The sequence below is a fragment of the Mus musculus genome, chromosome 11, assembly GCF_000001635.26.
Source record: "Mus musculus strain C57BL/6J chromosome 11, GRCm38.p6 C57BL/6J".
Lineage (NCBI taxonomy): Eukaryota > Metazoa > Chordata > Mammalia > Rodentia > Muridae > Mus > Mus musculus.
Genome location: NC_000077.6, coordinates 108,895,740 through 108,920,048, shown reverse-complemented (window position 1 = coordinate 108,920,048; position 24,309 = coordinate 108,895,740). Strand labels below are relative to the sequence as shown.

Below are 24,309 nucleotides of genomic sequence, written 5' to 3'. Positions count from 1 at the left end.
CGCCCCCCTCCATCAAATCAAACACGTTCCTACCTTTTTTCAAATTTCCCTGGGAATTTGGAGAGCCTTCTGGTAGGAGCTAGATCCGCTGGCCAATTCTTAGGGCGTACTCTGACTCAGAAGGCATGATGTGTGTGTATGTGTGTGTGTGTGTGTGTGTGTGTGTGTGTGTGTGTGTGTGCACTTGTGCTCCAGTATCTATTTGCACTAATATAGAAATAGTTTGTGGACAGTTGTGTTTGGATGAAGATGGGCGGTTGTGAATTTGTCTCCACAGTGGAATCAAGGTGCGCACCTCAGTTCCCCAATATTGCAACCTTACACATCAGTCAGCACCTTCCTTGCACACTCATGGACCTCTTTCCCCAACAAATCCGTGCCCACCACACTCTCCCAAAGGGCTGCCACCATCCCATATGTTACTTATTAAACAGCCGTGGAATGCCTCCCACACATACGCGGTGTTAAAGTATTAAAAATTCACCCCACTGTCACCTTCGAATTCCTTTCCACATTCTCCCCAAAATATTTATAAGGCACGGGCCTTAAAAAAATATGCCATAAGTTCAGAACACTTATTCATTCATCTGTTGTTGTAGAGCATTTCCCCGTGGATGAGCTGATAAACTTGCGGGGGGGGGGGGGGGGGGGGAATGGAAGTGAGTAGGTAGCCTGATAGAGTTCTTACTTCACAAACGCTCAGTTCCGCCCCAACCCCTGCACCACATAAGCCAGAGTTGGTGACACATGGCTGCCACCCCAAGGTAGAGCCAATCAATAGAATGAGAATTCCAAGACCAACTTAGTAAAATGGAAGCCAGCCTGGGCTACCTAAGGCTCAATCTCTCAGAGACAAAGCAGTAACACAACAGCAGCAACAAAATATCAACAGCGGAGCCCAGGGCAAAGTAATCCAAAGAGAGGAAAGCCGAGAGAAGCAAGGGCCTGGCCTTCTGAAGGGAGGGCGAACATTCCGCTTTGGAGACTTTGAAACAGGTAAGAAACATGGCTGTCCAAAGAGGGAAAAGTGTCCCCCATGTTCTACTGGAGAAAGAACCCGGGCTGCAGCAAAGGGCCAGAGAGCTCACACACCTTAGGCCTCAAATTCCACAGCCTAGAAAGGAGGCCCGGTGGGTCTCATCCTCCTGCTCTTCCTCCATGGTCAATGTACCTGGGTTTCCTTGCAACCAGAGCTGACCTCTCTAAAGCCAGCAGTCCCGGCTGTGAAATGTGGTCCTTCCGGGGAAGACCAGAGGAAGCGTGTTCCCATAATGCATCTGTATCTTGAGACAACTACCAGGTGTGAGGATACTGGGTGGCTCTCCATTCTCTCTGCCTTCCAGCTCTGACATGGTATATGGAATCCTAGACCAAAGGCATACCCGCCCACCTCCTCCATCAACCCCAGCAAAACTGTTTCCTGAGGGTCCTTGGGCCACAGAGGTATTGTCACAGAAACAGAAGTGTAGAGAGAGGCATGAACTGCCATAGAAGCAAGTACAGTGCAAAAACCCAAGGGTGTACACATATGTACCCCACCCCACCCCTGATTCTTCTCTCTCTCTCTCTCTCTCTCTCTCTCTCTCTCTCTCTCTCTCTCTCTCTCTCTCTCTCGGGGAGGGGACATAGAATCATCAAACCATCCCAAATCAAAATAAACAAGGTTCAGAAAAGAGGAGGCTTTCAGAAAGGAATTGGAACCTGGGTCTTCATGGGTGGTTTCCTCCCTTGAGTTGTCCCCACTGACCCCCCACTGCCCCTGAGCCACCCACAGTCATCACAGGCTGCCTTTAAACCGGAGAGCTTGGCTGCTCCTTCATTACCCCAGGGCTGGGGCAGTGGAGGAAGTGCAGCCCGGGGAGTCCCTTGTGGTTGGGATCTTCTCCACAACAGCCCCTCTGGGAGCTGGGCTTCCAGAGCAGGTGTTAGGGTCACCTCAGGCCAACAACTCCCTCTACTGTCTCTAGCATCTCACCCAACTTCATGTATACAGGAACATTTTGCATCTAGCCAAAGAGGCTGGGTGAGCCCTGAGAGGCTGGAAGCCCTCTCTGGCGCCCGGGTCTTTAACTCACTTGTTGCTAATGTTATTAGAGGAACATCCAAAGGCCGTCGATCATTCGCAACCCCTTTCTCAAGATAGCAGCTTGCCATTTTCCTCTTCTCCCTGGCAGCAGCATTATCATGTGACTTGTTGTAATCCTGCATGGTTGCCTAGAAACTGGAAAGCAAGGGGATGGATTTCTGCACATGCTCACTCAGTGCCCCCCCCCAACCCCCCTTTAAAGTAAAACCTTACAGAGGATAAGACAGTCCACTTGGCTTAAGTGTAGGCAAGTTTAATAAAGCAGAGAGAGCAGAGAGGGGTCCTTTTCTGGAATTCTGTCCTGGGCTGAAATCCTAGAATACCAGAAAACAAGGCTAAAGGCTCGCTCCACGGGAGGCATCCGGCCAGATCTCTGACCCTTGTCAGCTTTCACAAAAACCATTGTGCAGGGGAAGTCAGGCCAGCTGGGACTAGAGTTGCTGAGACCCGGGATATTGCTCTGAGATTCAGGAACTCTGACTTTTCCTCCTCGGGAAAAGTGCCACCTTACACAATGTTCCTTTGTTGAGAGGGAGAAGAGGGAGACATGGTTAACAATCGCAGCTTACCTGACAACTCTGGACTCCATTTATTTACACATCTAGGAGGCAGATGGTGTTCCATGGGAGGGTTGTAGGGAACGCCAGCAATAAGCACGTGCTACATACACAGGTTGGCAGATAGTATGTATTCAAAACTTATTTTTCCCCTCAATCTTCAAGATTTTCCTCTAACTTTATCCATGAGGGTCGTGTACCCACGTGCATTTCTGGTGCTAGTGGAGATCTGAAGAAGGCATCAGATCCTCTGGAACTGGAGTTGCAGATGGTTGTTAGCTACCATGTGGGTGCTGGGAATTGAACTCCAGTCCTCTAAAGGAGCAGCCAGTGCACTTAACCACTGGGCCATCTCACCAGCGCCATAATGGTTATTTTTGCAGTTACCCTACCCTATTCCCTAGTGGTCCTGGGTCACAAATATTGGTGTTCTTTGTGTCTCTGCAGCACAGCACATGACAAAAGGAACCTGAGAGATAGAAGATTTATCTCTGCTCACAGTTTCGGAGGGCTTCAGGTCATCATGGCTAGGAAGTCGCTGAATATTCGGTGGTGGGAGTGTGTAGTGGTTGTTCACACCACAGCAGGCCAGGAAGGAGAGAGAGCTAAGATCCAAGACGAAGTTTGACCTTCAAAGGTCTGTTACTTGTGACCCACTCATAAAAGGTTCCACAGCTGCCCCAAATGGGGGACCAGCTGGCGCACCAGTGTTCAAAAACACTTGGAGACATTTAAACTCTAACACTGCCCAACCTCTGGACAAAGATATTATCCAGTCAGGGGTCAATAATGACCCCAGAAGCCGACCACAGAAGGTCTTGTAGAAGACAAGCCACAAGAGACAGTGACTGTTAGTCTTCATAATCTTAACCAGATTTGGAGACACACCTTTGGGTGAGTCTGTGAGGGTTCACTAAGAAGGAAAGACCCACCTCAAATGTGGGTGGTACCTTCCTATGAACAGGAATCCCAGAGTGAATAAAGACAGCCAAAGGAAGAGTCCCCCTTTTAACAGTCATCAGCTTCTACTTCCTGAATGTAGAAGCTGTGTGACCAGCCAGCCAACTGGTGCCTCTGCTGCCATCTCCTCCCTGCTGGGATAGACTGCATTCCACAGAGACAGATGGAAAAGCAACTCTAAAATAGGTGCTTTTGCCTTTCTGCCATCTTTCAGAGACTATCCTTTCCTATCCTATCCTATCCTATCCTATCCTATCCTATCCTATCCTATCCTATCCTATCCTATCCTATCCTATCCTATCCAGTACTAAGAAAAACAGCAACATGGCTGAGGAGATGGTCTAGTTGGTAACCTGCTTGTCACACAAGGATGGGCACCCATTAAAAGCCTGTGTGGATGGATGGGTATCCGAGCTCAGAGAGTAAAGGTAGCTGTTTCCAAGTCTGGATCCATTGAGATCCTGTGCAAGATCCTTTCCACTCACACACACACACACACACACACACACACACACACACACACACCCCATGTGAATGTAAAAGGGCTAGCTATAGCCGGGTGGTAGTGGTGCACGCCTTTAATCCCAGCACTTGGGAGGCAGAGACAGGCGGATTTCTGAGTTTGAGGCCAGCCTGGTCTACAAAATGAGTTCCAGGACAGCCAGGGCTATACACAGAGAAACCCTGTCTTGAAAAAACCAAAACCAAAGCAACAACAAAAAACAAAAATAAATAAATAAATAAATAAATAAATAAATAAATAAATAAAATTGGGGGGGGGGGCTAGCTATGGCAATGCACCTGTAAAACCAACAACTAGGCCAGTCAACTCTAGCCTAATGGGTGATCTCCAGCTTCACTGAGAGACCCTGCCTCAAAAGAGGTGAAGAGCAACTAAGGAAGGTGCCTACTGCTAACCTCTGGTCTCTGTCATGTATATCCAGATACACACACAAACACACACACACACACACACACACACACACACACACACACACACACCATAAAGTAACACTTTTCCAGTTTAGGCAACTTTTCAAACATTATGTAATTTAACCCTCAACTTTAAGGACTGAGGCCAATTACTCAAACAGAAGGTGAAGAGATTCACCCAGGATGATTGTGGTGGTTTGAATATGCTTGACCCCGGAGAGTGCCACTTATTGGAGATGTGGCTTTGTTGGAGTAGGTGTGACTTTGTTGGAGGAAGTGTGTCACTGTGGGCATGAGCTTTAAGACCTTTGTCCTAGTTGCCTGGGAGTTAGTTTTCTCCTGTCTGCTTTTGGATGAAGATGTAGAACTCTTAGCCTTCCAGCCCCATGTCTGCCTGGATGCTGCCATGCTCCTGCCTTGATGATGATGGACTAAACCTCTGAACCTGTAAGCCAGGTTCAGAGGTTTAGTCCATCACACAGAAACCCTGTCTCAAGTCAAAGAAAGAAAGAAAGAAAGAAACAACAACAAATTCAAGCTCATCTTATTTTTACTCTCCAGGAGTTGTTTAAAATTAGCCAATGGGGCCAGGCATGATGGTGCCCACTTTTAACCCCAGAACTCGGGAGGCAGAGACAAGCAGATCTCTGAGTTCAAGAACAGCCTCATTTACAAAAGAGATCCCGGACAGGGACAGCCAAGGGAGAGAAAAAAATAGCAAACAGGGACTAGAGAGGGGGTTCATTCAGGTCCCCTGGGGTGGAAGTTAAAGCAGTTGTCTTTTGCAAGAGCAGCATCGGCTCTGAATTCTGAGCCATTATCTCTCCAACCCTCTCCCTCGTTGATTTTGATATTGTTGGCATCTCCTGCTTACAAGTTCAGGCCAACTTTAAAGAGCAAGACTCTAAAACCATGAAGGGGAAGCTGCTGAAAACACTCAGTGCTTTGTAGACATATAATGTTATTTTCTTTGGTTTTGTTTTGTTTTGTTGTTTTTGTTTTTGTTTTTCGAGACAGGGTTTCTCTGTGTAGCCCTGGCTGTCCTGGAACTCACTTTGTAGACCAGGCTGGCCTCGGACTCAGAAATCCGCCTGCCTCTGCCTCCGGAGTGCTGGGATTAAAGACATGCACCACCACCGCCCTGCGACTTATAATGTCTTATCTAACTCATAGCATAGCCCCTTCCTGACCAACACAACTAGCATCTGGAAGTTTTAAGATACTATCTCTTGAGGTCTCTTAATCTCACTTATTGATGATAAATAAGCTTCCCTCACTTTCTCAGAGGAAACTTCCTTCCCCTCTGTAGCTTCAAAGTCCTCAGCATCCACACAGCTTCCTCTGCCAGGAGAAGAGAGAGGGAGGGAGAGCAAGCGGCAGGATGTTGGGTCCATGTTTTACTCCTCCTTCCTCTGAGGCTGGTGAGTCTACCTTCCTTAGGTGGCCCATCACGCCCATGGAGATGCCCATGGAGATGACTGCTTCCATGAAAGACTGGGGTTATCCAGGGCAGGCTGAAAGAGCTAAGCTCTCAGGGGCAAGCAGCTGAATGAACTGCACGCTGGAGGTATTTCAGGTTGTTGTTCTTTTAGGAAAACACCTCAGCCTCTGTCTTGAGCTTGCTCTGGAAGCCCTGCTCTTAGTGCCCACCCCAGGACTCCCATCTGAGTTTTGGGAGGAACAGCACTGGACATCAAGACTGTCAAGGAACTAATATAGCTCTGGTGTGGAGATGACGATTGTCTTAGGGTTTCCATTGCAGTGAAGAGACACCATGACCAAGACAACTCTTATAAGGACAACATTTAATTGGAGCTGGCTTACAGGTTTCTTGACTGTCCTGGAACTCACTCTGTAAACTAGGTTGGACTTGAACTCAAAGAGGTCCGCCTGCCTTTGCCTCTCCATTGATGTGGTTAAAGGCGTGCACCACCGCCTAGTTCTTCATTGTTTCTTAATTCACTGTGTATGCTGCAGCACACTGGCTGGTGGTGTCCCATGAGGTACTGAAGGATTCGTCATGGAAGGGCAGACTGCTCTACAGAATTCCAGCCTAATCTAGAACGTTCTAGCTGTTATTCCATGTCTCAGAATTGTCTCTACATTGATCACCAGTGTTTGCCTTTTTATCTAACCTGCCAACGCTGGAGCTATGCCCCCACCCCTCATCTGACTGGGTTCAATGCACTCAGGTAGTAGAAGGCTTTGACAAGTTCCTTTCAATGGGTTTACCCTGCCTTCCCTCTCTTGGTCTGGTCAGCCTATTATAGTCTCTCTCACAAGCAAACCATTTCCAAGTGTGGTGGTACAGGCCTCAGGAGGCAGGGGCAGGGGCTTCTCTGTGAGTTCAAAGCCTACCCAGTCTACACAGCAGTCCCAGACAGTGAGACAGTCTTTTAAAAAAGGAAAAGAAAAGAAAAAAATCCTACTTGTGAAGGCATGGAGTCTATTGGACAATGGCTTTCTCCACTGTTCCCCCTCCCTTAGCTGAAGGCATCCTCTCACTGGGGTCTCTATCTCTGGGCTTCTTCTCCAGAGAGTCCCTTGAACTGTCCGAAGACCGAAGCCCAGGGTGTCTGGAAGTTGTAACTCTAGCATCTCTCATGGTTTCACCACCACTCACATCTTGCTAAGCCAGCCATAGGTCTGTCCAGTGTAACAAGCTTAGAACAGAGCTAGGCGTCAGGTATATTTTGGTTAGTTCAGTATTTGCCCAGCAAGCAGGAGATCTGGGTTCAATACTTAACACCGTGAAAACTGGGTGTGAAGTAACAGAGAACAACTGACCCAAAGCCACTGTGCCCCTCACTGGAGCCGGACATCTTTTGTTTGTTGTTGTTTTTTGTTTTGTTTTGTTTGTTGTTGTTTTTGTTTGTTTGTTTGTTTGTTTGTTTTGGTTTCTCTGTGTAGCCCTGGCTGTCCTGGAACTCACTTTGTAGACCAGGCTGGCCTGGAACCCAGAAATCCGCCTGCCTCTGCCTCTGGAGTGCTGGGATTAAAGGCGTGCGCCACCACACCCAGCTGAGCAGGACATCTTTGTGGAAGGCAAGCACCACACCATCCCCAGCTGTCTGCATTACAAACCCAGTCCAGGTGTTGGCTGGCCTTTCTCCTCCCAACACTCCATTCAATCCTCCCAACACTGTTGAATCCACACCCTAAAAATCTCTCGGGCACTCTCCTTCCCACATCCACGGCCACTCCCATAACTTTCGACATCCCTTTCGGCATGCCTAACTGGTCTCCGTGCCTGCGCTTCATCTCTCACTCCATATCCCTATCACAGCACAACCCGAAGCTGACCTTGTCCGTCCTGGGTTTCAAAACCTTCCCTGACGATCTGTAGCCTTTACCTTTATGTATGGCCCCAACCCTGAACGCCGACCTAAGAGAGCCTTTCTGGGCGATCTCCAGCTTCATTCCTGCCTTTCCATCCTCACCATGTACAGCCCCGCATGGTGGCTCTTAATCTTCCGCTCCCCCTCTTTTTCAAGATCCCCTGAGTGACCAGCCACTCTCTCACTTCTTCACTCCTGTCCTGTACGGGTGCCGCTGGTTGTGGAGTGTCGCCTACCCTCATAACTCCTGCGGCACTTGGACCCTCTACTCTTCTGTCCTATCGCCTCAGTCGGGGCCAGTCTCAGATCAGGGACCATGCTTTATGAGCCTGGATCCTTAGTTGGGTGCCTGGCATATGGCTCAAGCCATGAAAGAAGTAGATTGTGGACAAGAGCATTATGGGAAATATTGAGCCGCTAGTGAATGCTGTGCAGCAGCCGCTGATGAGAACTGATGCTGGCCTCTGTGCTGAATTGGAGGGGAGTGAGGGTGCCAAAGATGAGCCCTTAGTGGCTGCTCCTTAGGTTGTTTCCATGCTCCCTAGTTCTTAGCATCTAAACCCTATGGAATTCCCATCCCTTGACCACAGATGGGACTTTTTGGCTGTTTTCTAATAAATAGAATGTAGAAGGAATGATGGAATGTCCCTAACTGATATTAGGTTTTAAAAGATTGCGGATGGCTTTGTTTTTGTTTTTTGTTTTTAAAGACAGTCTCACTGTGCAGCCCTGGCTGGCCTAGATGGTTGTATAGACAAAATGGGCCTTGAACTCAGAGATTCATCTCACTTTACCTCTTGAGTGCCGGGATTAACGGCACGCCCCCATTGTGTCTTGCTTAAAGCTGTAATTTCTATCTATAATATTTTCAGTGGGATTATGAGGCAATCCTCACACCAGCCGAGCGAGGGATCTGGAAGCCAGTCCCCAGCCAAGGCTCAAGAAGGCCCTGCAGGTTTACCTGCAATCACACAGGAAACCCAGAGCAGGCAAGCCACGCCCAGACTCTGAAGCCACAGATTAAGACCCATCCCTTAGGGAGGGGCGCGGCAAGCTCAGATCTCTCAGATAAGACTTTTGCCCTGTCAGCTCAACTTGCAAAAGCTAAGAACCAGGTTGCAAGGCACGCTGGGGGCGTGAACCCTTCCTGTACTAGATAAGAGAACCTTCCTGTATTAGATAAGAGAACACTGGGGATGGGGAGGGGGAGGGGAGGGGTGCAGTGTGACCTGGCAACAATTAGAGTGTGTTTGAAGCTCTTCAAAGGCTTCTTCTCGACCTTTCTAAAGTACAGCAAAACTCTCCAAAGAGATTATGAAAAGAAAACCGAGTCATTTTGAGATCGTACTGATTTCAAGAGCGGGCGGGATCACATTCGAGCCCCACCTCTGTCTAAGTTGCTACTGGAACCATGCTACACGAAGGGGTAGAACTTACTGTTTTAGAAGGTGGGTATTGTTAATCAGCTACTTCTGAAGTGATCTAACGCTGGAGGGATGCTGAACCTGAACAAAAGATGCTTAGGAGTTATCTCTGATTTAAATGCAGTGTTAAAAACAGAGGTGGAAGTGCTACAGCTCGGAATGGTGATCTTATGGAAAACAACTTCCGAGTGCCAGCCAGATGCGGGCGACGGGGTGGGGCGTGGCCCAGGAAGACTTTGAGGAAGCCTTTGTTATTTGACTAGTTTTTAGAAGAGAAAGTTCCTTCAAACTGTGTACTCTGAAAGGAGAAAACAAAATTGTCCCAAGGTCCCTGTGGGTGAACTTCATGGTTTTCTTAGCAAAAACATTAGCTTCATAAACAAAATCAAATGTGTGTGCTGAGCCCGGCCTCTTGTACTTCCTCAAAAAAAAAATGTCACAGATAACTTTAGAGCATTTTTTTAAAAAAGGTAGACTAATTATTGAAACTACAAAACCCTGCTCAACGAGTCATCCCGGCGTTAAAAGGATGTTGGGGTGGGGGTGGGAGGAGGTTAAGTGGCATAAACAAATGCGCCCAGCTTTTCAGGAAAGGAATTCTGGAACCTCACTGGCGAGGTGGTGAGAGAAGCTTAGCCGGCGGGACTGGCTCCCTTTTCCCCAGGATAGATGGCCTCTTTCTGCAGACTTGGAAATCGATGTGTTTGGTGTCCTAGCTCTGCCTGCCTCGGTAAAACCAATACTCCTTCGCTTAGTTCACAACACAGACGATGGTCAGGGATCTGGGAGCCAGAGTAGAGTCACTGGGGCACTGGAGGTGTGGTGAGGAAGCCCCCTCCCTGTGGGCGTGTCCGTTCCAGGGAGGAATCAGAGTCTGCAGGACTTTCCTGAGGCACCGAGGTGAGAGGCCCGGGTGTCAGACGGCTACCTGCCCAGGAGGTGGGGGAGGGGAGGGGCGGCGACCAGGTGCTGTATACCCCGGGGACACCCCCAACTGCTGGATCGCCTTTCGAGGTCAAGACTGAGGAAGATGCTCCCCAGTAGAGCCCTACCACCCAGGGAGCGAGTGTGAGCTGGGTAGGATCTTGGAGGTCCTTAGCCCATTTCCACTTTCTCTGGCGGCCACCCACTTGGTGAAGGTCATGCCATGCACCTGCTTCACCCAAACGGGGCTCATCTTTCACTGCCCTGACCTTCCCTAACCCTAGAGTCTTGCGCTTCTCTGTCCTAACACCAGCAGGATTCCTGTCTTCCCCTAAACCATCCCTAGGGGCGTCCTCTGAATACGAAGGTGAAAAGATGCCCACCTTAAACTCCAGGTGGGGGACCTGCACATTTTTAGGCCTGGCTATTTCCTAGGGAGTCTGTGGATGTCTGATGCTATGGTTGCCAGGCCTGCATGTGGTACAGAAGGGTAGAGCCCTGCCCTCTGCTGCCTGCCATTTGGGTGAGGGTGTGAAGGACATCAATCACCCCGTGGCCAAGTGTGTGTGTGTGTGTGTGTGTGTGTGTGCGTGCGTGCGAGATATGGCCCCGAGAAGCTGAGGAGAGACCAGAAAGCTCAGACCAGAGGTAGTGCAGCCTTTTCTAGAACCCTATAGAAATGGGCAAGGCTAGTCCAGGAAGGTTCTCAACCTGTGGGTCCCGAAGTGGTCACATGTCCTGAATATCAGCTATTTCCATTATGAGTCGTAATGCTAGCAGAATTACAGTTATGAAGAAGCAGCCAAATAATGTTATGGTTGGGGGAGGGGGTGTGTCACCACAACTAGAGGAACTTGAGGGTCCCAGCATTAAGGAAGCTGAGAAGTGCTGGTTTAGAGAATGTGAGCCCAGGAGGTGGTCCCTCCTCCTCACCCTCTTTCCTTCCTTCCCTTTCACTGCTGAGATTAAGGAATTCACGGATCTTCTGCCTAGGCTACCACATCGCACCGCCTTACCTGGCAGGAGGTACTTTCTTAACATTTAACTCTGTGCCCAGGAGTGGGGCTCAGGTCTATGCATGGAGGCTCTGGAAGGAAAAGCCTGCCCCCTGAGCAGAGGCCATCATTCCTCTATGCTTTAGTTTCCCTGGATGTAAAGCGCTCGGGAGCGTAGGGCTGAGTGAGGCGCCAAGGCCAGGTGCTCTGGGCATGCTAGGTTAGGTTAGCATCTTGGAAGAAACCAGCAAAAACTAAGGGTGTCACTCTGGCTGGGTCCTGTTTCCCCGCTAGGGATCTCCCTTCCAGCCTGTTTTTTGTTTTGTTTTGGGGGTGGGGTGGGGGTTGCTGCTTAAAACCTCCTTCCCTTCACTTTAAAGTGAGAATAAATCAAGGCTGCTTGAAGTGATGAGGGGGTGGTGTCCAAACGGGTAAGGCTCCCAGGGATCTCTCTCTCTCTCTCTCTCTCTCTCTCTCTCTCTCTCTCTCTCTCTCTCTCTCTCTCTCTCTCTTTATGAGACAGGGACTCTCTGCATATCCCTGGCTGTCCTAGAACCTGCTCGGTAGACCAGGCTGGCCTGGAACTCAGATCTGCCCGAGTACTGGGACCAAAGGCATATGTGCCACCATACGTGCATGCGTGGCTGGGATTTTTCTTTTGTTGAAAGCAGTCAATTTTCAGCTTCCTGCTAATAAATGGCTTCCTGAGGGAGGCAGGCAAGCTCTTGGCTTCCATTTTGTCTTTCTGTGGTATAGTGCCAGTCTTCTTAGGAGAGGGAGGCTGCTGCAGCCACCTGATGCTTTAGCTGCCTCAGGCTTCAAGTGGCACCGTTCCCATTCCCACGGTGTGTAGCCATGATGAAAGGTCAGCCTGGAGGAGACCTTTTAGTCTTCAGGGTACTTAGGATCTGTATTCAAGATGGAGCCGGCCGGGCTCAGGTGGGAAATAGTCCAGGTTGGAAACAAGTTTGGGTCTGTGCTCAACGTGAAGGGTTTATTTCTTGTCTTTATCCTTCTCCACAGACAACATAGCATTACAGCCACGTGCCTGCCCTTTGTGTATGTGGTATGTCTGTTTACTATTGTTTGTTGTTGTTGTTACTATTACTATTGCTGAGATAGGTCTCACGTATTCTAGTATGGTCTTGATTTGTGACGTAGCTGAGGATGCCCTTGAACTTCTAATTCTCCTGCTTTCCAATCACATATGCTTTCTCTGGTGCTAAGGATAGAGCCCAGGGCTTTGCTCATGCCAAACAAGCCACACACCAACTGAGTTAAATGCAAGCCTCTTGTGTGACAAGCATCCCTTTGTCAGTCCATAAAATAACAATATGTGACAACGGTTACCTATATAAAATGACCTTTAGCCTCTTTAGCCTTCTTATGTTTCCTGCACACCAGTTCTGGCCTCCAAGCAAACCAGGGGATGGAGATAATACAGTAGGAATCGGGCCATTCAGTTGCGGGGCCCTGAAAACAATGACTGGAGACATGGACTATGTTAGAGACATCTAGGAAGCTACCTAGAGCCCTGGGCATGGCGGTCCTGGGCAGAACCAATATAGCCCCAAGTCTTCTAAGCTGTCCTTTCTGCAGTCTGCTCAGAGGGAAGGTGTGTCTGAGTCTTATAAGTCACATCTACCAGCCTAGCCCCTCGGTCCTGAGGCCATCTTTGCTCTGCCCTTGGCGCCATCATCTCTCTCAAACAGCAGCCCTGTCTGAACCTGCAGGGCCAAGGGAGCAGTAAAAGGGCCATAAAGGAGCGGGAAGAGCCTGCATAAACCAGAGACAGAGTCATTAGCAGTTCCTTTCTGATAAGAGCTTCAAGGGCTTCCTGCAGACAGCCTGGTCCTCACCCCCCACCTTCCCTGCCCTGCCCTACAAGATATTTGAATCCTTGCTTCAGAGTTCACAGGGGAAGAGGATCAAGGAAGAGAAGCAAGGGGGAGGGGGGGGTGACAGCAGAGGGGTGCACTGATCAAGGGCAAGACACAGACTGCAGAAGGTTCTCCATAATAGCCCAGTAGGGACAGCTAAGGTGAGGAGCCACTTCCCGTGGGCTGGCCTAACAAATCACCTCATTCCCTTCCCCTCTCAGCCACTCCCCAGGCTAGACACTATTACTGTCAAGTAACGTCTTAGAGCTGTAGCCTCGGCCATGCTACAGAGTCAGCCTGATGCAGTCCATTATGTAGTACTGAGTGTACAGGGTGGACTGCCTTGGCGGACATTAGGGATGCCAAGATGGAGGCTGCAGAGTACTCGGCCCAGCATTGACCCTCTGAAGCACAAAGGGGTCCTTAAGTGATCACATCCATCCTATGCCATGTGGAGGCTCTGACTGTGGGAGCTGAGGTGCTGGGTGCGAGTCCCACGGGTGTAAACAGTGGGAGGGAAAGCAAGGAATCCTGTGCTGGTCTCTCGGTTCCTCTCGGTCCTTGTAAAAGATAGACAACAGCCACTGGCCAAAGGTGAAGGGTCAGAGGAAGTGTGAGCCATTCAAGGTACCCCAACTGCCTCCCTAAGACAGAGGATTAGAACAGAGGCTGCCCTGGGCAGGGCAAGCATTGGAGGATGGAAGACCCATTGCGTAAATGTCTTCCCGGATGGGTGGACGGGCTCTGCTATCCAGAACTATCTGCCTTGAAGGTTAGAGCTCAGGGCTGCCCATCTTGGACCCTCTTTCATAGACAAGAGACTCATTAGGACCCTGCTGCAACCTTAGCCTACAGTCTTCTCTGAGTGATGGGACATAGACACAAACAAACCTATGAAATACATTCTTCTCTGAGTTTTCATAGACGCAAATCTGTGAAACTCGCAGAATAGGCCTCAAACTAGCCCAGGATAACGTTGAACTTCTGATCTTCCTGCTTCCACGGTCTTTGTGCATGCCAGGCAAGCCCTCCACCAAACGAGCTCCAAAACCCAGCTCCTGAGCTGCTATTTTTAAGGACCGGGGCCAAAAAAGTAAGGAGGTGTTTTATTAGTTTTTCCAGTTGGCTACGTGTTCCTACTCATGTGCGTGTATAATCAGGAAGACCGTCGTGACTGCCTAGGTTGGGCTCACAGGCCTGTATTCCAGTCTTGGCTCCTGCTTCCTTTGTGACTCAGGCCACTTATGGCTGCCCAGGTCTTCCTCAGCATGAAGAAGGGCTCGCCTTTGCCAGTCATTTCACCAGCTCCTGTCTCCCCACGCTCCTCCTTTGTAGGTCTCAGCAAAGATGGTCAGACTCACTGGATGGGAGGCACCTGCCCATGTCTGCATGGTATTTGTAGCCAGCATTATCCTTGGTGTCTCCTGAGACTGGCCCTGCAAGGGAGAGGTGCTAGTCTGTGTGGCCTCGGGACTAGCTTGCAGTTCTGGAACTTATGAGTGGAGGCTTGTGCCTATAATACAAGCACTTAGAAGGCTAAGGTAGGGGGTTGGGGATTTAGCTCAGTGGTAGAGCGCTCGCCTAGCAAGCACAAGGCCCTGGGTTCGGTCCTCAGCTCTGAAAAAAAAAAAAGGCTGTGGTAGGATTGCCATGAGTTCCAGGCTAACCTGGGCTACAAAGTAAGACCTTGTATCAAAACAAACAAACAAAGAAACAAAAACAAAAAAAACCCTCAACCAAACAACCAAGTATGGTGCAAATTTTTTTTCTGACACTAAGAAGCAGGGGCTAACCACCCACTCTCTCTCTCCCTATGACCTATTCCAAGGAGCCAGCGAATTACTACCCATGAAAAGGATCCGGCTTCCAGAACACAGAGTCAACAGTGAGTCCAGGATATCATCTTGTACTTGAAAAGTTTCCAAATGTTCAGGTTATGTAGGAATTCAGGGATAGTCTGTAAGGGGTTGCCCAAGAAAATCACACACACTTCCCCGGTAGTGTGGAGGAATGTTACAATGATTAGAAAAATAGTAGAGTTGTAATGGAGGAAATGCCCTGAGATGTACTCCACACTGCAGGATGCAAATGATTATAACTGCTGTCTACCAAACCAAGTGAAATATATAGAAATAAGGGTCCAGTGGTGCTTTGACTTTTCTTGGTTTTTATATTTGTTTTGGCATGCTTCTGGAGAGATAAGGGCTACATTTTGTCTGTGGTCCACCCCTGTTCAGATTCAACTGACTGGACTGCATTTAGCCATGTTAGTCACAAGCGGTCTACCCGACTCTGGCCAGTACCATTACATTGAGCAGCTGAGTCTACCGTGGTGATCTGGGTTGGTCTTTTTTTTTTTCTTTTAGGGGTTCAGAAATTTGAATATATGAAAACAAAGAAAGACATTCTGCTCCAAGGGGGTGAGGCTGCTAAGGGGACCAGAGTGAGGGGGATGGAGGGATGCATGCATCCAGTGAGGAGCTTGGAGAGGTTAGGAGGAAACAGGAGCTAAGAAGAGACAGGTCAACAGAGAGGGGGCAAGGGAGAGCCATGCCCCTCAGTGACTGCCTGGCTCAGCCTTTCTGGGTTTCCAATTTCCCATCAAGGGGCCTAATTCTTACAACGCACTTCAGCCTCCCTTGCTGTACCTAGAGTGAGTCCCGGACATTCTTGCCGGTGAAAAATGTCACCTTACACTTTCCAAAATGTCTATGTCATTATATTATTTCTAATAAGAGACCACCAAAGAGGGGACTCTACAGAACCTTTTGGGTGACCCTACCATTTGGGGATGTCCTTTTGAATTAAAAAGAAATTACATGTATTTATTTCTATATTTTTAAAATTACGTGTTTGTGAGTGGAGGCGTCACATATGCGAGTGAAGGTGCCCATGGAGACCAGAGGCTAGACCTCCCTGGAACCGGAGTTATAGGCAACTGTGAGCTGCCTGATGTGGATGCTGGGACTCGAACCTGAGTCCTCGAGAAGAGCAGTGTGCACTCTTACCTACTGAGCCCCCTCTCCAGGCTCTGGGATGTTTCCTTATACCCTCATACAAGTGCTCCTTAACTTTCAGTGGCATTCCAGCACTGCACGCTTGTCCTAAATTGAAAAATCCCAAATCAAAAAATGCATCCAATGCATATGACTGCAGTTACACAGCCCAGGCAGGGGGTGAACTTGAGATCCTCCTGCCTCAGCATCCCTGGGAGTAGAATTACAGGCACGTGTCAACATATCGGGTTGTACCATAGCTTTGCCCACCTCCCTTGTGTGTGCTCACAAATTCCATCTGCCTATGGGACACAAAGCGCCTCTGTAGTGAGGTCCTGGGTACCTCACAGGATCCACTGAACGCTGTGCTCACAGGGAAAAGTGCTGGCAGCCCAGGTTTGCTTTCATACCGTGGTAAAACTGAAAATCCACTCTTGTGAATCTGGCGTGGTCTGCGTTTAAAATCAACTTTGCCTCGTTTTATTTGTTTATGTATTTTTAGCCAGGACTTCAGGAAGTAGTTCAAGGCCCAGGTAGAGACTGTGTAGCCCATAATCTCTCTTTAGGGTAGTGGCATCAGAGACTCCCGTCAATGCCCTCTCGCAGACAGGGCCCTGGCCCTCTTGGAATTGTTTGCTCTTGCTCTCATTCTCTCCGCTCTTTTAGGTTTTTGGAGACAGGATTTTTCTGTATAACAGCTCTGGATGTCCTGAAACTCACTTTGTAGACCAGGCAGGCTTCGAACTCACAAAGATCCACCTGCCTCTGCTTTCTGAGTGCTGGGATTAAAGGAGTGCACCCCCACATTCGGTTTGGAATTGTCTTTGAAGGGAGAATGGTGTCCTTTGCCTCACCCTGACTGTGTTCTTAGACTGTAGCTGGTGGAGTTGAGACTCCACACGTGCGCTCACACATGCACGCACGCGCACACACACACACACACACACACACACACACACACACACGCACGCACGCTAAACTAGGACAGACACAGCCCGGACAGATAAGTGTGAAAAGCATCCTGAATCTCAGATTGCTATCCCCTGGGCAGCCTTTCCTTGACGTCTGTGTTCTCCATACTTCCTGCTATCTCAGATTCTTGGCCAGACTGAGGGATTTGAAAGAGACAGAATATGGCCTTGAACATTCCTGCCCTGGACAGAGAACATAGAACCAGGCTGCCTGTTAGCTATTTTTAAAACTATTCATTCATTTTTGTGTGTGTGCATTCCTTTGCATCTGTGTGCAGTATGCATTTAGAGGTAGAGGTCAAAGGTCATCAACCTTCAGGAGTCATCTTTCTCCTTTCACCAAATGAGTTATTAGGGATGGGAGTCACAGGATCAGTTGATAGTGAACGTCTTTGCCCGCTGCACCATCTTGCCAGTCCTGGCCCATTAGCTTCTGAGAGCTTTCTTTCCTAGCTGCCCACACACAGAGTGGAAAAGGCCAAGAGCTAAGGAAATAAGGGAAGGGACTGAAGGCGGGGGAGGAGTGTGTGCTAGCTGCAGGTCAGTCAGACCTAGTGCACCTAGCTAGTCCTTCCTCCCAGGTCTCCGCCCTGGCTTCTGGGAAGAGGGCTGGCTTTTCTTCTACAGTCAGGAAAAACTGGCATCAGAGACCTCAAGTCTCCAGTTTTTGTCCCAATGTTACCACCAAACTGTTGTACGGGCTTTGTCAAACTTCCTCAACCTTCAGAACCCTCAGTTTTTCCAACTGTTAAATGGGAATGAATTACTCTGCTTAAAAAATAAAAAAGGATGGACTAAGAAGATGGGTACAGTAAGTGTCCAGGAGGCATCTTGTAAATCTGTGTTTCTTTTCATCCTGTGGAACTAAGCTGCAGTAGTTCTTCAACTTTCTTTATGAGAGAGAAGATGGTCCATGGTCCTGTGGGGCAGGTAGCCATCTTCCAGATCCCTCCGTGAGCAGACCTACTGTGTATTTTGTAGACTATGCCAATCGGTGGTGCTGTTCTGGCCCTGGGGAAGTTCTGGTGATGGGCCCAGCTCTGTAATCAACCGGCTTTGCATCCATAATCTAGCCAGAGCAACTTGGCTCACATCCTCTCCATAGTAGCCAGGCTGGTTTGCTGCCCAGGGCCCTTGGACTCAGACTGAAAAGCTCGTCTCTCTGTCCCAGAGGCTCCATTCAGAAGGCTCAGCCACGGATAAAAAGAGCCCGACACCACTGGGCATGAGAAGAGGGACAGGTGTGGGTGCAGTGAACCAGCAACATTCAGGAGAACTGGCCTGCCCATCAGATCAGGTATCCTTTCCCTTCGAGATGGGGAGGGAACTGGGCAGAGGGGAGTTGGGAGGCACTTCCCAGACATCATTCCTTGGTGGACCATCAGCCTTCTCCAGGGAAGAGATGTGTACCACAGTAGCAGATAGGCCTGGGGCAGTTAGCCAGGGCACCCAGGCTTCTCTCAACTTGGTTGAAAATGGTGGCTCCGGAGGTCGGGGGCGGGGGGGGGGGGGAGGAAGGGGAATATGCATCACCATCCAACAGCCTCACTAGAGAATATGGCATACCAGCCCAAAGTCACAGAAGGAAACCCAAATGTTTTGAGTTTAGCTATTAAGCATAGTTTCCAGCGAGTGTTCATGTCTTGAAGTGAAACAGATGAAAGCAACATGTGTCAGTGGTTGTAGGAAGGCAATAATGTCATCAACAGGAAATATAGCAATTGAATACTGCAGCCCCAGCCCAGAGCTTAGCTCTTCTCCTGGGCATCCCCAGTTCTTCTGCGTGGAAGCAGGAGGAAGCTTCCTGCATGCACACCAAGGTCTCTGCCTCTAGCCCTTCCTGGGGGTGGGGAGGGGAAAGGGGGCCTCTGGGAGCTCCCTTCAAGGATCCTGAGCCTGTGTCCCTTAGGGGACAATGAATGTTCTGGGGAATGAGGGGAATGAAGAGCCCCTGGGCCTCTCTGCAGAAGAAGTCGCAGAGCCCCGCCTCCCTTCTCTGTGAAGAGGCTACAAGGCCTTGGCTGTGGGACCACAGTTAAGAGTTCCTGGCAAAGGCAGTGCCAGCTGCTGGCAGGGGCGGCAAAAGCAAGGCCAATGTGCTGGTGCTAGAGAGGGCGGGTGGCGCCACCAGGGAGTCTGTGGGCCCCAGGAGATGCTGGCTACAAGAGCTGCAGATGGAGCAGGCTAGGGGCCAAGACATCCCACTTTTTCTGCTCTTTACCCAGGACAGAAAAGGTGTAGATGTGTAGATGTGCATGCGTGTGCGTGTGTGCATGTGTGTGTGCGTGTGTGTGTGTGCATGTGTGTGTGCGTGTGTGTGCATGTGTGTGTGTGTGTGTGTATGTATGTATGAGCCTGTGCACGTGTTTCCTTGCTGCCCCCCTAGCTGACCGCAAGGAAACACAGGGAGAACAGGGACCCTGGCATAGAAAAGTAAGGCTAGCATGGCCGGCCTGGAAAGTCTTCCTGCTTTCATCTCCGTTGAGCACACTCTACTCTGCCTCCCTGCTGACTCTACATACCACATGCAAACGATGCATAAAATCTAGACACCAAACAGGAATAGTGTGGCTTGGTGGAGAGAGAGCATCTGGTGTGGGCGGCACTTACTACCTGGTCCTGGAGGCCTTGGGCAGTTCTCAGTAAGTCCATGGTCTGAAGTGCTGAAACTCAGCTGGTCAGTTTTAGAGGTCTGTGTTGCTGCTTAGCCCAGGGGAGTTTAGACTAGCCTGGACTGAGCTATCTTAAAACAGTTGGACCAGACAGTGGTGGCGCATGCCTTTAATCCCAGCACTCGGGAGGCAGAGGCAGGTGGATTTCTGAGTACCAGGTCAGCCTGATCTACAAAGAGAGTTCTAGGATAGCCAGGGCTACACAGAGAAACCCTGTCTGGAAAAACCAAACCTAACCAAAGCAAAACAAACAAAACACCGAAAAAACCAGTTGGATGGTGGAATTGTCATTACATATAGATAAAATTGGTAACACACAAAACAACAGCAATGCCTTAGGCACATCCTAGATGAAGGATTTTAGCAGCTGTATGTTAGTCATTAAGCAGAAGGAGACATATCTGGGTTGTCTGTGCCCCTGTGTATTAGTCAGCCTGCAGCACTATAACATAATGCCATAGTCTTACTGGGTTAAACAGCTGGAATTTATTTCTCATAGTCTGGAAGCTGGAAGTCTAAGATGAAGGTGTTGGCCAATCTGGATAGAAAGAGCTACTTCTAACACTGTTCCTTGTTCGGGCACTGGCCCCATCACACCGGCCCCCTGTTCTCGTCTACTCCCGAAAGGCCTCATCTCGAAATGTGAAGGGTTGGGGTGCCACCATGTGAATTCAACCCATAATGCCATGTTTCACCTGACTCCCCTCTGTAGGTGTCTGCTTCATGTGGTGCACTGACCTTGGCTCATGCATGGTGAGGGCAGTGATCAGATGTGGGCTTTGACCTACAGGAGTCCTCCTCATGCAAGAGATGAGCCCAGAAAAACAGACAACTTGGTAGCAGTGGAGTGAAGGCTGATGTAGCAATAGGCTCAGGGGATGGAAAGGTACCGGGGTCCACCCTGGATAAAGGGACAAAGGGTCAAGGACAGTCCTTGGCCACCCTGAGGGAACCTCTGGAAAGTGGAACAGTCTGAGCAAAGCCTTAACATCTAGAAAGAGCCTGGGGGTGGGGGTGGGGTGGGGGTGGGAGGCAGCTCCCAGACACATGCTGCAGGCACTGACATCCAAATAAGGAGTAGTGGTTGCATGACCAGAACTCAGTAAAGATTATGCATGGCCTTGGCTTTACAGATAAATTACCTCACAGTGGGCAGAGGCGTGCTTTTGGAAGCTGTCTACCATGGGGGTGTTAGGGCTGGTTTAAATGAGATAGCGTTCAGGGAGTAGGGAGTCACGGTTGTCCTTTGCAATGATCTAAGATGCTATTCCGATATTTGCATTTGATTGCAGCAACCTGGGTTCACCAGAAACTGACCTTGGTGAGGTCTGACACCATGTGAATTCTAGAAAATCATCTCAGAGGGGAAAGTAAGGTCCTGTAGATGGAAGAAGTGGGCACAGAAGGAGGCCAACAGGACACGACAGCTCACAAGGGCACCTCTGGTCCACCCGCCAACACACCCTCTAAGACAGCAGTTCTCACCATCGCCCTCCTCCAAGGGATGAGGGAGCTAGGGCCTCACACACTGGCATCTGTCAGATGCTGATCATCACCCTGGGGAGATGACAGGACACAGGTGCTCTCTCAGTTGCAGGCTAAGTAGATTCTAGTAGCTTCCACCATACAAGCTGGAGCGAAGCACGACAGGGTGAGATAAGGGAGTCTGCCACCCTTAGAGACTGCCCAAGGGGCTTTCCAGGCTGTCTCATGATCAGCCTCAGCCAGGCCAGCCAGCCAGGAACAGGTGCCTGGGAAGAACCTGACTGGTTTCAAATACGGAACGTGGAGGAAATCCCCAAACAGGACTTGCATGCCCACTCCATTGCTAGGACTACAGTGAGCTTATAGCTCTAAAGATCTCCTCGGTGGGAAGGGGCACAGAGGGAACACTGGCCTTGTACTGACCTCCCCAGTGAACTGGGAACCACAAGAGTAGCTACCATCGGGCTTTGCACTGAGAGTCAGAGCCCTTGCAAAGGCCACCACTGATGTTAAGTGAGCAGGGAGCAAGGTCCAAGCCCAGTCCACAGTGACTCAACATTCCTCGTCTCCTCAAGCAGGATGGCTCTGCCCATCCCACTCATCCTGTGACTGTTAGTTGCAAGGATAAAAGTGGGATTCCAGTCTGGGCAAGTCCTCCAAGAATGCACAAGGCATGTTGTAAACCCACATCGTACTCCGCATCTTATGTGAGTAATGTCAGGCGAGGGAGGGCAAGCGACGAGGAGGAAAAGCGATATTTGCTTCCCATCCTCTGTGGGCCAGAGGTGCCATGGCAAGCTTCAGGCGAAGAATGAGAAGTGACACCCACTGGTCTTTGAGCGTGAAGGCTGGATGCTGACAGAGACCTTGAATCTTCTCCATAGTCACAGATAGCAGTAAGGCACGGGGTCTCCACCCCAAATGCAATTAATCACAAGCCTGTGAGTTACGCTTTCAGACGAGAGGATCAAGAGAGATCAAAGGCAGCTATTCAAAGAGCGCACTCCCTGTCCACCCAGCTCAGCATGTCATACACAGCAGGCTCACCATGAGTCCCACTCCATCCTCCAGGGCCAGGCCAGCCAGGACCATTTGGCTTCCAAGGCTAATCTCTTTCCTGTTACCATGGAGGTAGGAAGCTCCCCTCTGGCTCCTAGGAGATAAGCATTTTGGGTGATGTCCTCACCCTGGTGAACCCTCAGCTATGCACCCTTCCAAACACCTACGTCTACGTCTTAGTCATGTTATGTTTGTCTTGGACCCTCAAGGTTGGGAGACAAAAATCAGAACTCTGATTGTAACCCCTGAATTGTTCAGGGGTCCTCTGTCATGTCAGTTCCTCAGTCAGGTCCAGAGCCCCTCCTCCCTGTGGAAAACTGAGGCAGGGCCTTGGGAGCTGTGACTTACTCCAGATTGTATGGGATTCTGCTCAGGGTTCCCATCTGGTTGGATGACAAAGCTGCCTTTGCCAATAGCTCTTGTCCCTAAAACCTTCCAAGGGCAATGTCCAGCTACCCCCCTCTCTTTCTCTCTCTCCCAGAACACCATGCCAAATGGGTCAGTACCGGCAGGTGTCTCCGTGTTAGATTAGCAATGGCTGGCCATGTTTCAATACTCTTCTCCTGAGCAAGCTGGGACCGAAAGGCTCTGAAATGTGGCCAAGCTGAGCTAGTCAGTGAAAATGTCAAAGGATGGCCCAGCATGTCCATAATTCAGAGCCCAGGAGGCTAAGGCAGGAGGATCATGAATTTTAGAGCAGCCGAGATCTTATCTCCAAAGGGAGAAAAGGGAGGTCTGGGGACATGCTTCCGTCTCTAGCATGCTTGCTGCCCACAGGAGACCTGAGTTCAGATCCCGAGTACTGACGCAGAAAGTCAGGAACAGCAAGCTGCATGTGTATAGCCCAAGCACTGGGAGGCAGAGGGAGGAGAGTCCCTGGGGCTTGCTGGTCAGTGGGTCTAGCCAAAGTGGTGAGCTCTGGCTGCCTCAGTAAACGAGGTAGAACATGAATGGAGATGATACCAGAAGTTAACCGCCAGGCTTCCATGTGCATGTACGCATATATATATATATATATATATATATATATATATACACACAGACTTGCATGCTGTGTGTGTATATGTGTGTGTGGGGGGGAGCAGAGGGGGCTAGAGCTAAATACATGTGTAGTTTACTTCAATGCCTAGGCTCCTTTTAATATATTTTAATATACCACACAGCTCTGAACTAACTTGGGTTAGGACGTCATACAAATAAAAGGCGGGTAACGCGTTCATTCCAACCTCCAGTTTCCTCCATGGGCTTAGTTCTGTCCCAGAGCCAGAATCCCGAGCTCAGCATCATTCCTGATAAGGAGTTCTGGTGAGGGCACGCAGAAGGCTATGTGCATGCACACATGTCCTCAGCACATTTCTGGTGACTTCCATGATGTCCTTTCTCTCAGTGCATAGGGGGGTGTGTCAGATGGGCTTTTCAAAAGTCTCATTTGATTCTGGATCAAACCACACCATATTCCCCTGTGCGGCTGCACTGACCATCCACCAGAATTTCTCAAAATCAAACGGAAGGCCAGAAACAGGCCAAGCAAATAGCGCAGGAATGATTTGCAATGACTGAGAGAGAGCTCTCAAGCAGGCCAAGTGCTTGCTTTGCAAGCATGTTAAAAACAAATTAGGCATGGCAGGGCACTTCAGAAGACAGGCAGAGGCACGAGCAGACTCTTAGGGAAATGGTACCCTGCCTCTGACCTCCACAGATGCATGTGCATACATGCACGCACACACACATAAACATCTGTGCGTGTGCATACGCAGGCACATGCACACACATGAGCGAGCCCAATTCCTAGAAACCTTGTGTGGTGGTGGCGCACACCTTTAATTCCAGCACTCAGGAGGCAAAGGCAGGCAGATTTCTGAGTTCAAGGCCAGCCTGTTCTACAGAGTGAGCTCCAGGACAGCCAGGGCTACACAGAGAAAGCCTGTCTCGAAAAACCATAACCAAACCAACCAACAAAACAAAACACCCCCAAAACTCCTGGAAGATGAATGACATTTGACTAACCAAAGAGAGCTGTGTTTTGCAT

The 24,309-nt window shown here is 49.6% G+C and overlaps 1 protein-coding gene and 1 long non-coding RNA gene across 4 annotated transcripts in view; one reads left to right on the top strand and one right to left on the bottom strand.

Moving 5' to 3' along the window:
* Axin2 (axin 2) overlaps positions 1 to 2,221 on the bottom strand; it is a 32,956-nt gene extending 30,735 nt beyond the window's left edge. The window contains exon 1 of the mRNA XM_006532058.2: positions 2,076 to 2,221. The gene's annotated coding sequence lies outside the window, so the exon portion shown is untranslated. The remainder of the gene's footprint in view (positions 1 to 2,075) is intronic.
* Positions 2,222 to 9,089: 6,868 nt separating this feature from the next.
* Gm46298 overlaps positions 9,090 to 24,309 on the top strand; it is a 46,885-nt gene continuing 31,665 nt past the window's right edge. For 2 of the 3 annotated variants that reach the window (XR_003949789.1, XR_003949790.1), the window contains exons 1-2: positions 9,090 to 9,322; positions 18,236 to 18,361. This is a non-coding gene — a long non-coding RNA (predicted gene, 46298). Of the gene's footprint in view, positions 9,323 to 9,991; positions 10,199 to 18,235; positions 18,362 to 24,309 lie in introns of those variants that run through there. The other variant, XR_001780350.2, reaches the window with a different exon arrangement.